Raw genomic sequence first — 14,652 nt, forward strand, 5'->3', positions numbered from 1 at the left:
CCCCCCCCCCCCCGAGTGCCGTGCCCCACGCTGCCCCCCGCCACCCCAAGATTGGCCGCCCCTAGCATGTGCTTGGTTGCCTGGTGCCTGGAGCTGGCCCTGCTCCAATTGCTTTTACTGCCTGGATTCGTATGTTTGAGACTTATCTGCTTGCAATCAGTGCTACAGAGATTTCTGAAGTAAGAAAGCGTGCTCTGCTAATCCACTGCCTTGGAGCAGAAGGGCAGTGTATATTCTACACTTTTCCCCTTGCAGATGATAAATATGAGACTGCACTCACTGCATTAAAGAACTTTTTTGTGCCAAAAGTGAATGTAGTAGCTAATCGCTACAGATTTCGCCAGTGTGAGCAGAAACCAGGGGAGACTATAATGCAGTATATTGCCTCCCTGAGGAGTCTGATTGTAACTTGTGACTTTGGGAATATGGCAGATGAGATGATTAGAGACTAACTCATTGAGAAAACAACCATGTTTCGCATAAGAGAACGCTTACTTCTAGAACCACAACTTACACTAGAAAAAGCAATAACCATTGCTACTCAGATTGAGTCAGCTACAGCTGAAGCCAAAATAATGAGCCAGGGTACAGGAGGCCCAGTCCAGGCTGTGACTCCTTTGCAGAAAAGTTCACTATCACTGCAGACAAACAATTGCAAAAGGAAAACTAATGAAAAACCACTGAATCAGCAAATGCAAAATACAGTAAAAGCATGCTTTCGTTGTGGATCCCCATAACAGCTTGCAAGCTACACAGGATGTCCAGCAAAAGTAGCTCAGTGCAATCATTGCAAAAAGATTGGGCATTTTGCTAAAGTATGTCGCAGTAGCCAGTTCAATCAACAGGTGCATGCAGTTACATTACCAGATGTTACTGTGCTGATTGTAGACAAAATCACTACTGCACATATTCCAGAACAGATAAAGTGCACTGTAAATGTTTCTGCCATACCCTCAGGCAAATCACACTCTATTCAGCTAATGTTGGACACTGGCTCAGCAGTATCTATACTACCTGATTCCATCTATTTGCATTACTTTAAAGATGTGCCTCTTACTGAACCCAAATTTCACTTGGTATGCTATTTGAAAAACCATATTCCAGTACATGGCTGCCTGACAGCAATAGTTACTTTTGGTGATTGCTGTGTAACTGTGGAGTTCTACATTGTCCACAAAGGCACTGCTATCCTTGGCAGAGATTTATTAGCAGCTTTAAATCTCAGGGTAGTTAATGGACGAATTGATCTTCCTCAGCAAAGCACTCTTGCGGTACACACACCAGTTTCAGCTAGGACCCAACTCCAGGTTGAGGAGAAACTCGGCTGTGCTTATGGGTTTCTGCATAAAGTTAAAATGCGGAATAATGTGATGCCTGTACGACAGAAATTACGGCACTTACCATTTTCAGTCAGGGAAGCTGTTTCAGAGGAACTTAGAAAACTTGTTCAAAAGGACATTATTGAAGAGATTAACTCCTCGGAATGGGTTTCACCTATAGTAGTGATGCAGAAGAAGGGTGGAGACATTCGTCTTTGTGTGGACTTAAGGGAGCCAAATAAAGCTATTGTGATTGACAGCCATCCTCTTCCTCACAGAGGAAGTATTTGCAGAACTCCGTGGAGCAAAGTTGTTTTCTACTCTTGATTTGGAGAGCGCATGCCACCAGGTTATGTTGCATGAAGATAGCAGAGACCTCACAGCATTTATTACACATGAGGGACTATTTCATTTTAAACATGTTCCATACAGTCTCGCATCAGCCCCAAGTGCCTTTCAAAAAATGATGTAATTGATTCTGCTATTTGGATGATATTATTGTGTTTGGAAATACTACTGAGGAGCATGACAATAACCTGCAGTCTGTACTAAACTGCATCAGCAAAGCAGGCCGCAAGCTCAATAGGTCCAAACGCAAATTTAGACAAACTGAACTCTCCTTTCTGGGGCATACAATTTCACAGGTTGGACTAAAACCTGATGCCCCAAACAGGGATGATGTGAGACAGACAGTTGAACAGAACCAAGCAAAGTCTAAGGCTTTCACAGACAAATGGCGGGGTGCTAAGGAACCAAAGTTTGAGTATGGTTCCTTTGTTAGCATATGAAAACCTGGAATCTTACACAAAGGGGACCATAAATTCACAGCTCCTCTTAAAATCATAGAGAAAAAGGGACCTTACACCTATCGACTTTCTGATGGGCGGGTATGGAATGCTTCTTATCTTGCACCTGCCTATGCACCAAGAGGAGATTATGCCAACACCCAGTCTGCATTGGATGACTTCACTGTAGAACCAACACAACAAGACATTGAACTGGAACCGGGGCTTGAGAGACGGCCTGTCAGACTCAGATGACCACCTGCCTGGACTAAAGACTATGTTATGTAGTATCTACAGTGTTTTCAGTGTACTATTCCTGCCAACAGTATAGTGTCTTGTTTCATATTTGTTCCTGGGGTTAGAACAACAATGTTTATTTTAATTTGGAAAGTTTCTTAAGAGAGGAGGGAATGTGGTGTTTAGATGCTGCTTGTATTATTAGAACTGGGAGCACTGGCTGTTGGGAGTCTGAAAGGACAGGAAACAGGAAGAGTGCAGGGCAGACCAACTCAGCTAGAAGGACTCAAAAACATCCAGAAGTAGGGCGTGGCAGATACTAGACATGCTCAATAGCTGTTTTTGAAGTTCTGTAGAAAATGTCCATTAAGGGCAAGCAGATTTACAGCCCCACACATATTCACCATTTGAGAGCAGAGCCAATCAGAGCTCAGGGAGGAAGAGGTTATAAATATAGGAGTTAAATATATCCCTGTGGACTCAGCAGTTGATCAACACAGGACCAAGAAAGGTGCCTGCTGTGAGAGCTAGATCCTAATACCTGTACATTTTGGATACAGATAAGTGATATCTCAAATATACTCGCCCTGGAAGCCCTCAGTTAAACTAATGTATGGTCCACTATGATGTGTTTTATGGATCAAGAGGGTGAACTGGGAGGGGAGGGTTTATCACGCTTAAAGGCTATAGAGCCTTTAGAAATGACATTTAACTACTAGTAAGTGCTTTAAATTGGGATTCTGTCTCAGAGAGAACAGGGGCAGAGCTCAATGAGGTGAGATTTTGTAAATCATTAACTGACTTGACTGGGCTTGCAGGCAGGGGATGGGGAGGGGGAGAGACAAAACCCAAAAGAGAACCAGGGAATGGATCTTTTATATGCTGGTCCCAATGTCTGTACCACTTTGGGTCACAGGCTGCAGATTTCCTTTTTCACCAGCCTAACAGTGAATGCTAATGGGAAGGGGGTAGGTTTGGAAGATAAAAAAAAAAAAAAAAAAGTTAAAAATCACTTAGAAAAGTTAGATGCCTGCAAGTCACCAGGGCCTGATGAAATGCATTCTAGAATACTCAAGGAGATAATAGAGGAGGTATCTGAGCTTCTAGCTATTATCTTTGGAAAATCATGGGAGACAGGAGAGATTCCAGACGACTGGAAAAGGGCAAATATAGTGCCCATCTATAAAAAGGGAAATAAAAACAACCCAGGAAACTACAGACCAGTTAGTTTAACTTCTGTGCCAGGAAAGATAATGGAGCAAGTAATAAAGAAATCATCTGCAAACATTTGGAAGGTGGTAAGGTGATAGGGAATAGCCAGCATGGATTTGTAAAGAACAAATCATGTCAAACCAATCTGATAGCTTTCTTTGATAGGATAATGAGTCTTGTGGATAAGGGAGAAGTGGTGGTTGTGGTATACCTATACTTTAGTAAGGCATTTGATACGGTCTCACATGATATTCTTATTAATAAACTAGGCAAATACAACTTAGATGGGGCTATTATAAGGTGGGTGCATAACTGACTGGATAACCATACTCAGAGAGTAGTTATTAATGGTTCCCAATCCTGCTGGAAAGGTATAACTAGTGGGGTTCCGCTGGGGTCCGTTTTGGGACCAGCTCTGTTCAATATCTTCATCAAAGACTTAGATATTGGCATAAAAGGTACGCTTATTAAGTTTGCAGATGATATCAAACTGGGAGGGATTGCAACTGCTTTGGAGGATAGGGTCATAATTCAAAATCATCTGGACAAATTGGAGAAATGGTCTGAGGTAAACAGGATGAAGTTTAATAAAGACAAATGCAAAGTACTCCACTTAGGAAGGAAAAATCAGTTTCACACATTCAGAATGGGAAGAGACTGTCTAGGAAGGAGTACGGCAGAAAGGAATCTAGGGGTTATAGTGGACCACAAGCTAAACAGTATTGCAAAAAAAGCAAACACGATTCTGGGATGCATTAACAGGTGTGTTGTGAGCAAGACACGAGAAGTCATTCTTCCACTCTACTCTGCACTGGTTAAGCCTCAACTGTAGTACTGTGTCCAGTTCTGGCCATCGCATTTCAAGAAAGATGTGGAGAAATTGGAGAAGGTACAGAGAAGAGCAACAAGAATGATTAAAGGTCTAGAGAACATGACCTATGAAGGAAGGCTGAAAGAATTGGGTTTGTTTAGTTTGGAAAAGAGAAGGTTGAGAGGGGACATGATAGCAGTTTTCAGGTATCTTAAAGGGTGTCATAGGGAGGAGGGAGAAAACTTGTTCATCTTAGCCTCTAAGGATAGAACAAGAAGCAATGGGCTTAAACTACAGCAAGAGAAGTTTAGGTTGGACATTAGGAAAATGTTCCTAACTGTCAGGGTGATTAAACACTGGAATAAACTGCCTAGGGAGGTTGTGGAATCTCCATCTCTGGAGATATTTAAGAGTAGGTTAGATAAATGTCTATCAGGGATGGTCTAGATAGTATTTGGTCCAGCCATGAGGGCAGGGGACTGGACTCGATGACTTCTCGAGGTCCCTTCCAGCCCTAGAATCTATGAATCTATGAAAACCAGAAACTGAGATCAGTCAAGGAATGCTGCTAGTTATCAGGAACCTCAGACTTTTTTCTGCTGACAAGGTTCTGAAGAATTTGGGAAGAAACTGAGAAGATGCCATTCTTCTCAAGCTCTGAAGACTTCAGGTGACACATACTACATCTCTGGACACACTATTGAGACTGAGAAATCATCTCTGAAATATCGTCAGAGGGGAATGTGTTTATATGTGCCTACTAAAGTGTAGAAGTGTCTATGTTATGCTGAAAACTTATACTGAAATATATGTATATGTAAAGATACATCTACATTTGAGTTGGGAAGTATGATTCCCAGCTCATGTAGATGTACACGCGCTAGTTCAAGCAGAGCTAGCATGGTAAGAATGGCAGTGAAACTGGGGTAGCATAAACAGTGGTTCTACCTAACCACCCAAGCGTGTATCTGCCCAGACCCGCTGGGTATGTACTCAGATGGTTAGCTCAAGCCATCACCCATGTTACCCCAGTTACACTGCTATTTTTAGCATGCTAGCTCAGTAATAGCTAGTACAGGTCCATCTATTTGATCTGGGAATCACACCCCCAGCTCCAAGTGTAAATGGATGTAAGAGCAGCAAAGTGGTAAGTCTACATAAAGAACACCGACAGGTTTAATGCCAAATAGTTTATGTTTAAAAGTTACTCATAAGTACTCCAAATCCTGTTTATACAATGTTTTGTATTAAATGTTTGTTTACTAAGAACTGGGGGGTACTCTCATTTTGAGGCTGACATGGAGCTGTTACTAAGGGATTATCTACACAGAGAAATTGACTAGACGAGCTATTGCCGAATAAGCCCTACCTTATTCCGGAATAACATCCCCACATAGATATATCCTAACACCTACATTCAAAGCTTTACATACACTAGCCCTGGGATTTAACTCTATGTAATGCTTTCTGAAAAGTCCTGGAAAGCTAGAATTCTGGTCTATGTTTCAGCAAAAAGGTAAGATGAAATGCTGAAAAAGAGAGTAGAAGAGTTGCACATAATTTACCCGCCTGCACCCAATACACAAAATGGCACCCAAACAGAGCATCACCTACAGCCAAAACACAATGCCAGAAACAGTTTGGGAATCCTCAATTCTTGGGCTTGCAGGAGGCAGGACAAAACTTTGAGAACTGGGACCATTTGACAAGTTTCGGGATAGTTGGAGACCTGCCCTGTCTATTTGGAGCATCATCCAAAAATATGGGGGAGGGATGTTTAAGTTATGGTAATTACATATAACTAAAGCTCCCCATGCCTCAGTGTGGTTCAGAACTTACTGCTGTAATCACTAAAATAGATCATTACAGATCTGTCAGTATATGGGGACCAAATGCTGATAGAATCCATATTTTAAAACATTGGAAAAGATTGCAAGCCTTTGTTAATAATTTGAAAATCTTATTTGAATTGCTCTAACATAGCAGTACTTTCTCTGTCTCCATGCGATGCAGCCAGACCACAGGGAGGAGGTGTGAAGAGTGATCAGCAAATGTTCTCAACTGATTTTTCTTCATCTCTCTTTTTCATAATTGTTCATCTTTATAGAATTCAGAATGGAGACTTAAAAGTTTGATAATTAGACAAGGATTGGTGAGACAGAACTAAGGCTCACAAGTAAAAGGCTGATAATAAGCTACTTTCAAAGGTGTAAGAAATTGTTCCTACCTTTTATATAAAAAAAGTTTACCAGCAGTGATGTGTAAGTTCCAATATCTGAAATGGATTTGGGTTGTTGGCTGCCCCCACTGCTTTCTAATTATATTTAACATCTTTACAGCAGGAAACAGGATTTATCAGCACAAAACTCCATGCTGCAATCAAATGTGAGCAGTGAATGCCGGCACCAAGAGGTTAAAGATGAATTGAAAAGTTATAATGGAGTACACAACTGAAGACATTTATCTGTGATTCTGTCCCAGTCTGAGCCAAGTATTTGTCTGAGATCATTAGAAGAAGGTCTATTAGCTCTTCATAGTCTAGACTGAAGGCACATAATTTCTAACTTAGGACTGACATTGATGCATGATTCATGATGAAGAGCAATGTTGTCTAAGTACATTTAAATCCTGTCATTATACTGTCATTATTCTCACCTTTGGAACACCTTTGGCTTGATTCTCTGTTCCAGGTGAGCTATGCACAACATAGGAACAGGATTAGAGGGGAGATTGTTTTTACCCTGTTCTTGTGTCACACTCCATCATAAACTAGAGCAGCTGCAGACAGCAAATTGTTTCCTGATCCCTATAGCAACAAAAGGCCATTGGCAGCCAGGAATAGCTAAAGCATAGCTTAGAGAAGATCCAGCCATGCCCTCTTATAGACTTCTCTCAGGTTCTGGGATGCAATTCAGACCAGTGAGAGGTTGTGACATCACCTACTCTGTAACCCTAGGCGCCTGAAATGCCTTGCAACTGTAGCTCACAACCTGGACACCAGCAGCCAACAGACAAGCAGGTCTCACCCTGAGTATCTATGTGCTGTACATCCCTGGATCAGCAACTCTTGACTCCAGCACAACAGCCTCACCCTGGCTTCCACCAGCCTTGGTTTCTACTTGCCTGGTGATCCCAACACACCCCTAGTCCTGAGTTTTCTCAATGCCCTGTTCCCTGAAATGTCCAGCCCTCTCCTGGACCACTTGGAGAAATAATAGGTTTGTTTGCTCCTATACAGAGACAAAAACACATTACAGCTTATTAACTTAACTGGGGTAAATATACCCTTCCCTTCAACCACAGCACTGAGTTGGTTGAGTAAATATAAAACAACTTTATTAAAAACAGGACATAGGTTAATTGATGCCAAGTAAAAGAAATAAAAATAGACATGGTTACAAGCAAATAAAAATGAAAACACACCTTTAAAAGTCTAAAACTTAATCTAACAAGTGCAGGGTTTGTTCAAGATTTTTTTTCTAACCAATCTTCCCTCTTCCCAGCCATGGCTGACATTCCCTCAGTCAGGATCTTCCTCAGAAGTACAAGGTGCTGGCTTACCTTGACTTACAGGTGAAAGAGCTACATGTAGGTGGGTTTCTCACCTATATTCAGTCCCTTCCTTGGTTGAAAGACCCATCCTTCTCAGCTTGCAGGAGCTCCAGCTTCTTGTATCAGTCTAGTGATAGATGCCAAAATGGCTTTCTGCCTCTGTTTATATCTGTCAAAATTCAATGACCTGGTTTCAAGAGACAGGATGACCTCATGCTGTTCTTCCCTTACTGTGGGCTTCCCATCTGCCTGCTCATTTGAAGGTAAATGGAGTTTCCATGTGGTGAGGCATACTATTAATGAAAATTCCTTATGTAGTGTTAATACATACAGTTCACAATATTAATCATCAGTGTGTCATAAGCTTTAGTAAAACCTCACTTTTTATACTTCTAAAATACAGTAATACTGTATAAAATCAGTTCATTCAATTGCTAGTCACATGAGGGTAAGACTCCCCCTGTCTTTATAGTCCAGATAAAGTCTATCTTCCCTGCTGTGGTGTAGACAAGCTGCCTCTGCCCCCACTTGTTAGCTTGATGGCTTTGTTTACCTAATATGTAAATGTCCCTTTATTGTCTCTGCCAGATGACCAGGCTGGTCAGAGAAGCACACACATTCCTTTGCCTAGGGCAGACCTGTTTACCAACTCCCTTTGACATTCCTGGTTTAAACACACTTTAGTCATAATTTCAGCATAGAACCATATATAGTTAATACAAAATGTATACATGCATCATACAAGAATATTAATGATCAGTGAGTTATTTTTTCCAATGACATATGACATAACATCTTTTAGGTACAGATTATAACCATAGTGAGACCACACTGAATTGGTCAGGCCAGCTGAAACTCCTTACCTGGTACCAGCAAGCCCCTTGCCCTCTCGCACTGGGATGCTCTTACATTCCTGCTTACAAAGCTGCAGGAAGATTAACCATTGGCTGGCCTGGAGGCAGCAGGTCAGAGCTCCCTTTCCTGGACAAGGCAGCTCCCACCATATTTTCTTTCCCCTTCATACAGATGAAACCTAATTTGTCATCTTCGTCTCTTTACAATCACCCACAGCGACCAATTTCACCTACAGCATTGTTACAAACATTTCTCAGTGACATTAATGAGCAGTGTGTTGTTAGGTTTCAACCAATATATTGCATTTCACCTTTTAAATATATATCATGACACCAGTGTGTGAGATATAATGAATGTCAGGCCTGATAAATTGCTGACAAGAGAACCACAAATGGGCCTCTGCATCACAACCTCCTACACCAAGAGCTGGAAGGTGTGAATGGTGAACAGCTTTTATACCATCTCTACACCCCTCAGGATGTTCTGTGTACTGAGAGACTTCTCTGGTGGCCATATCCTCTTGGTTTACAGCCTCTTTTGCTGGCATAAAGGGTCTGTAATACAATAGAGAATCTGGCCTCTGGTATTTTTTGTTTTACTGGGATGCACCTTTCAATTCAAGACATTAAGCTTATTTTCTTTTTTGCAAGCTACCTATTAAAATAAAACACATATTCAGGTCTCCATGTCGTTGATGAAGAGGTCTTTTAAATGGAAGGAAAGCTGAAGTGAACATATTTGACTTCCATATTTGTGGTGCTGCCAATTGCATGTGTAAATTTATCTCTTAGCTGAAAAAATTCTACCAATTCTACCCAATTTTGCTTGGGTACCAGAATTAATTGACTCAGTGGAAATGGCAGATACTCAGTACTGATCATCACCTCAGATGAGTAGGGGCAGCTCATCAGGGATTATCTGAGTATTTTTCAAAAGCTATTCCATTTCAGGACTTTTATTAAATGCCACTGGCTGCCCTGTTTGTAATATAAGGAATCAGGCAAGTTGAATGATCATCTAGGAAACGAGTCCATAACAGCTTGATTTTGAAGTTGATACAGTGTTAATAAATCTCCACCCTATCCACACTCTACCCTCATGCAAGGAATGTTCAGCTATACTGTGTGTATAAGAGAAAATGGCAAAATTGAATCATGATGATATTGCTTATTTTACATGCAATTGGCTGCCCCTCCAAACTTTTGCACTCCAGCCGCTTCTGCTAAGCTTTGAAAACAAATACAGAAACAGATTAATCTATGCAGCAATTCACTAAGAAAATCAGGGCCATTTCCCCTTAGAGCATGTCATGTGAGACAGCTACTACCCAATTCTCAGAGATGAATTAATGCAGGATCCAAGGATCTATGGAGAAGGGGCACATGGTCTCTAAGGGATTGTGGATCTAATCATAGAATCATAGAATATCAGAGTTGGAAGGGACCTCAAGAGGTCATCTAGTCCAACCCCCTGCTCAAAGCAGGACCAATTCCCAGCTAAATCATCCCAGCCAGGGCTTTGTCAAGCCGGGCCTTAAAAACCTCCAAGGAAGGAGACTCCACCACCTCCCTAGGTAACGCATTCCAGTGTTTCACCACCCTCCTAGTGAAATAGTTTTTCCTGATATCCAACCTGGACCTCCCCCACTGCAACTTGAGACCATTGCTCCTTGTTCTGTCATCTGCCACCACTGAGAACAGCCGAGCTCCATCCTCTTTGGAACCCCCCTTCAGGTAGTTGAAGGCTGCTATCAAATCCCCCCTCATTCTTCTCTTCTGGAGACTAAACAATCCCAGTTCTCTCAGCCTCTCCTCATAAGTCATGTGCTCCAGACCCCTAATCATTTTTGTTGCCCTCCGCTGGACTCTTTCCAATTTTTCCACATCCTTCTTGTAGTGTGGGGCCCAAAACTGGACACAGTATTCCAGATGAGGCCTCACCAATGTCGAATAAAGGGGAACGATCACGTTCCTCGATCTGCTGGCAATGCCCCTACTTATACAGCCTAAAATGCCGTTAGCCTTCTTGGCAACAAGAGCACACTGTTGACTCATATCCAGCTTCTCGTCCACTGTGACCCCTAGGTCCTTTTCAGCAGAACTGCTACCTAGCCATTCGGTCCCTAGTCTGTAGCAGTGCATGGGATTCTTCCGTCCTAAGTGCAGGACTCTGCACTTGTCCTTGTTGAACCTCATCAGGTTTTTTTCTGCCCAATCCTCTAATTTGTCTAGGTCCCTCTGTATCCGATCCCTACCCTCTAGTGTATCTACCACGCCTCCTAGTTTAGTGTCATCTGCAAACTTGCTGAGAGTGCAGTCCACACCATCCTCCAGATCATTAATAAAGATATTAAACAAAACCGGCCCCAGGACCGACCCTTGGGGCACTCCACTTGAAACCGGCTGCCAACTAGACATGGAGCCATTGATCACTACCCGTTGAGCCCGACGATCTAGCCAGCTTTCTATCCACCTTACAGTCCATTCATCCAGCCCATACTTCTTTAACTTGGTGGCAAGAATACTGTGGGAGACCGTATCAAAAGCTTTGCTAAAGTCAAGAAATAACACATCCACTGCTTTCCCCTCATCCACAGAGCCAGTTATCTCATCATAGAAGGCAATTAGGTTAGTCAGGCACGACTTCCCCTTCGTGAATCCATGCTGACTGTTCCTGATCACTTTCCTCTCCTCTAAATGTTTCATAATTGATTCCTTGAGGACCTGCTCCATAATTTTTCCAGGGACTGAGGTGAGGCTGACTGGCCTGTAGTTCCCCGGATCCTCCTTCTTCCCTTTTTTAAAGATGGGCACTACATTAGCCTTTTTCCAGTCATCTGGGACCTCCCCCGATCGCCATGAGTTTTCAAAAATAATGGCTAATGGCTCTGCAATCTCACCCGCCAACTCCTTTAGCACCCTCGGATGCAGCGCATCCGGCCCCATGGACTTGTGCACGTCCAGTTTTTCTAAATAGTCCCGAACCACTTCTTTCTCCACAGAGGGCTGGTCACCTTCTCCCCATGCTGTACTGCCCAGTGCAGCAATCTGGGAGCTGACCTTGTGCGTGAAGACAGAGGCAAAAAAATCATTGAGTACATTAGTTTTTTCCACATCGTTGGTCACTAGGTTGCCTCCCTCGTTCAGTAAGGGGCCCACACTTTCCTTGATTTTCTTCTTGTTGCTAACATACCTGAAGAAACCTTTCTTGTTACTCTTAACATCTCTTGCTAACTGCAACTCCAAGTGTGATTTGGCCTTCCTGATTTCACTCCTGCACGCCTGAGCAATATTTTTATACTCCTCCCTGGTCATTTGTCCAATCTTCCACTTCTTATAAGCCTCTTTTTTGCATTTAAGATCAGCAAGGATTTCACTGTTTAGCCAAGCTGGTCGCCTGCCATATTTACTATTCTTTCTACACATCGGGATGGTTTGTTCCTGCAACCTCAATAAGGATTCTTTAAAATACAGCCAGCTCTCCTGGACCCCTTTGCCCTTCATGTTATTCTCCCAGGGGATCCTGCCCATCTGTTCCCTGAGGGAGTCAAAGTCTGCTTTTCTGAAGTCCAGGGTCCATATTCTGCTGCTCTCCTTTCTTCCTTGTGTCAGGATCCTGAACTCGACCATCTCATGGTCACTGCCTCCCAGGTTCCCATCCACTTTTGCTTCCCCTACTAGTTCTTCCCTGTTTGTGAGCAGCAGGTCAAGAAAAGCTTTGCCCCTAGTTGGTTCCTCCAGCACTTGCACCAGGAAATTGTCCCCTACGCTTTCCAAAAATTTCCTGGATTGCCTGTGCACCGCTGTATTGCTCTCCCAGCAGATATCAGGGTGATTAAAGTCTCCCATGAGAACCAGGGCCTGTGATCTAGCAACTTCTGCTAGTTGCCAGAAGAAAGCCTCGTCCACCTCATCCCCCTGGTCTGGTGGTCTATAGCAGACTCCAACCACGACATCACCCTTGTTGCTCCCACTTCTCAACTTTATCCAGAGACTCTCAGGTTTTTCTGCAGTATCATACCGGAGCTCTGAGCAGTCATACTCCTCTCTTACATACAACGCAACTCCCCCACCTTTTCTGCCCTGCCTGTCCTTCCTGAACAGTTTATATCCATCCATGACAGTACTCCAGTCATGTGAGTTATCCCACCAAGTTTCTGTTATTCCAATCACATCATAGTTCCCTGACTGTGCCAGGACTTCCAGTTCTCCCTGCTTGTTTCCCAGGCTTCTTGCATTTGTGTATAGGCACTTAAGATAACTCAATGATCGTCCCTCTTTCTCAGCATGAGACAGGAGTCCTCCCCTCTTGCGCTCTCCTGCTTGTGCTTCCTCCCAGGATCCCATTTCCCCACTTACCTCAGGGCTTTGGTCTCCTTCCCCCGGTGAACCTAGTTTAAAGCCCTCCTCACTAGGTTAGCCAGCCTGCTGGCGAAGATGCTCTTCCCTCTCTTCGTTAGGTGGAGCCCGTCTCTGCCTAGCACTCCTTCTTCTTGGAACACCATCCCATGGTCGAAGAATCCAAAGCCTTCTCTCCGACACCACCTGCGTAGCCATTCGTTGACTTCCACGATTCGACGGTCTCTACCCCGGCCTTTTCCTTGCACAGGGAGGATGGACGAGAACACCACTTGCGCCTCAAACTCCTTTATCCTTCTTCCCAGAGCCACGTAGTCTGCAGTGATCCGCTCAAGGTCATTCTTGGCAGTATCATTGGTGCCCACGTGGAGAAGCAGGAAGGGGTAGCGATCCGAGGGCTTGATGAGTCTCGGCAGTCTCTCCGTCACATCGTGTATCCTAGCTCCTGGCAAGCAGCAGACCTCTCGGTTTTCCCGGTCAGGGCGGCAGATAGATGACTCAGTCCCCCTGAGGAGGGAGTCCCCGACCACCACCACCCTCCTCCTCCTCTTGGGAGTCGTGGTCGTGGAACCCCCATCCCTAGGACAGTGCATCTTTTGCCTTCCAATCGGTGGAGTCTCCTTCTGCTCCCTTCCCTCAGATGGGCCATCTAGTCCACTCTCCGCATTAGCACCTGTAGAGAGAACATGGAAACGATTCCTCACCTGTATCTCCATTGCTGGTGCATGGACGCTCCTCTTTCTCCTTCTGGAGGTCACATGCTGCCAAACCTCCTCACAATCCTTCTGTCCCTGCTGCGCCTGCTCTGAATCTTCAGAACATTGTGGCCGTAGAACCATCTCCTGACGTCTGTCCAGGAAATCTTCATTTTCCCTTATGCAACGCAGAGTCGATACTTGTTTCTCCAGCCCTCGAACCTTCTCCTCCAGTATGGAGACCAGCTTGCACTTTGTACAGACAAAGTCGCTTCTGTCCTGCGGAAGAAAGACAAACATGGCACAACCTGTGCAGGTTACAACAGCTGATCGCTCACCTTCCATATCACCGTCCTCTTAGGAGCTTCCTCAACTGTTGCAGGAACTACTCGGAGAAACCTGCAGATGAAAGCCTCAGTGCGCTCTCCCTAGGCGAACTCCCGCTGTTAGCCTCTGCTGTTCGCCGCTCAGCTGGTTCGCTGCTGACTGCCCTTATATACCAGTCAGGCCCACTCAAGGCCCAGCTGGAACAAAGCACTCCCAATTCACACTTTTCAAACAAACAAGCAAGCAATCAAGCACACGGTCAAACTGACCAACTGTCCCAGCAGCAGACACTCAGATACTCACCAACACAGCCCCCCTAATGCAGCACTTAGCGTACCTCCTCTCGGACAGCTCCCAGGCAAACTCCCGCTGTTAGCCTCTGCTGTTCGCCGCCAATGTGGGACTCCTCACCAGATAATGATGGAAGTCCTCCATGGGAAATGGTTATCAGGAGGTAGCACTGTCATAGCAATGGCCAAGAAGTTAATTACTCACCACAAC

Source organism: Trachemys scripta, chromosome 3 (assembly GCF_013100865.1).
Source record: "Trachemys scripta elegans isolate TJP31775 chromosome 3, CAS_Tse_1.0, whole genome shotgun sequence".
NCBI classification, from domain to species: domain Eukaryota; kingdom Metazoa; phylum Chordata; order Testudines; family Emydidae; genus Trachemys; species Trachemys scripta.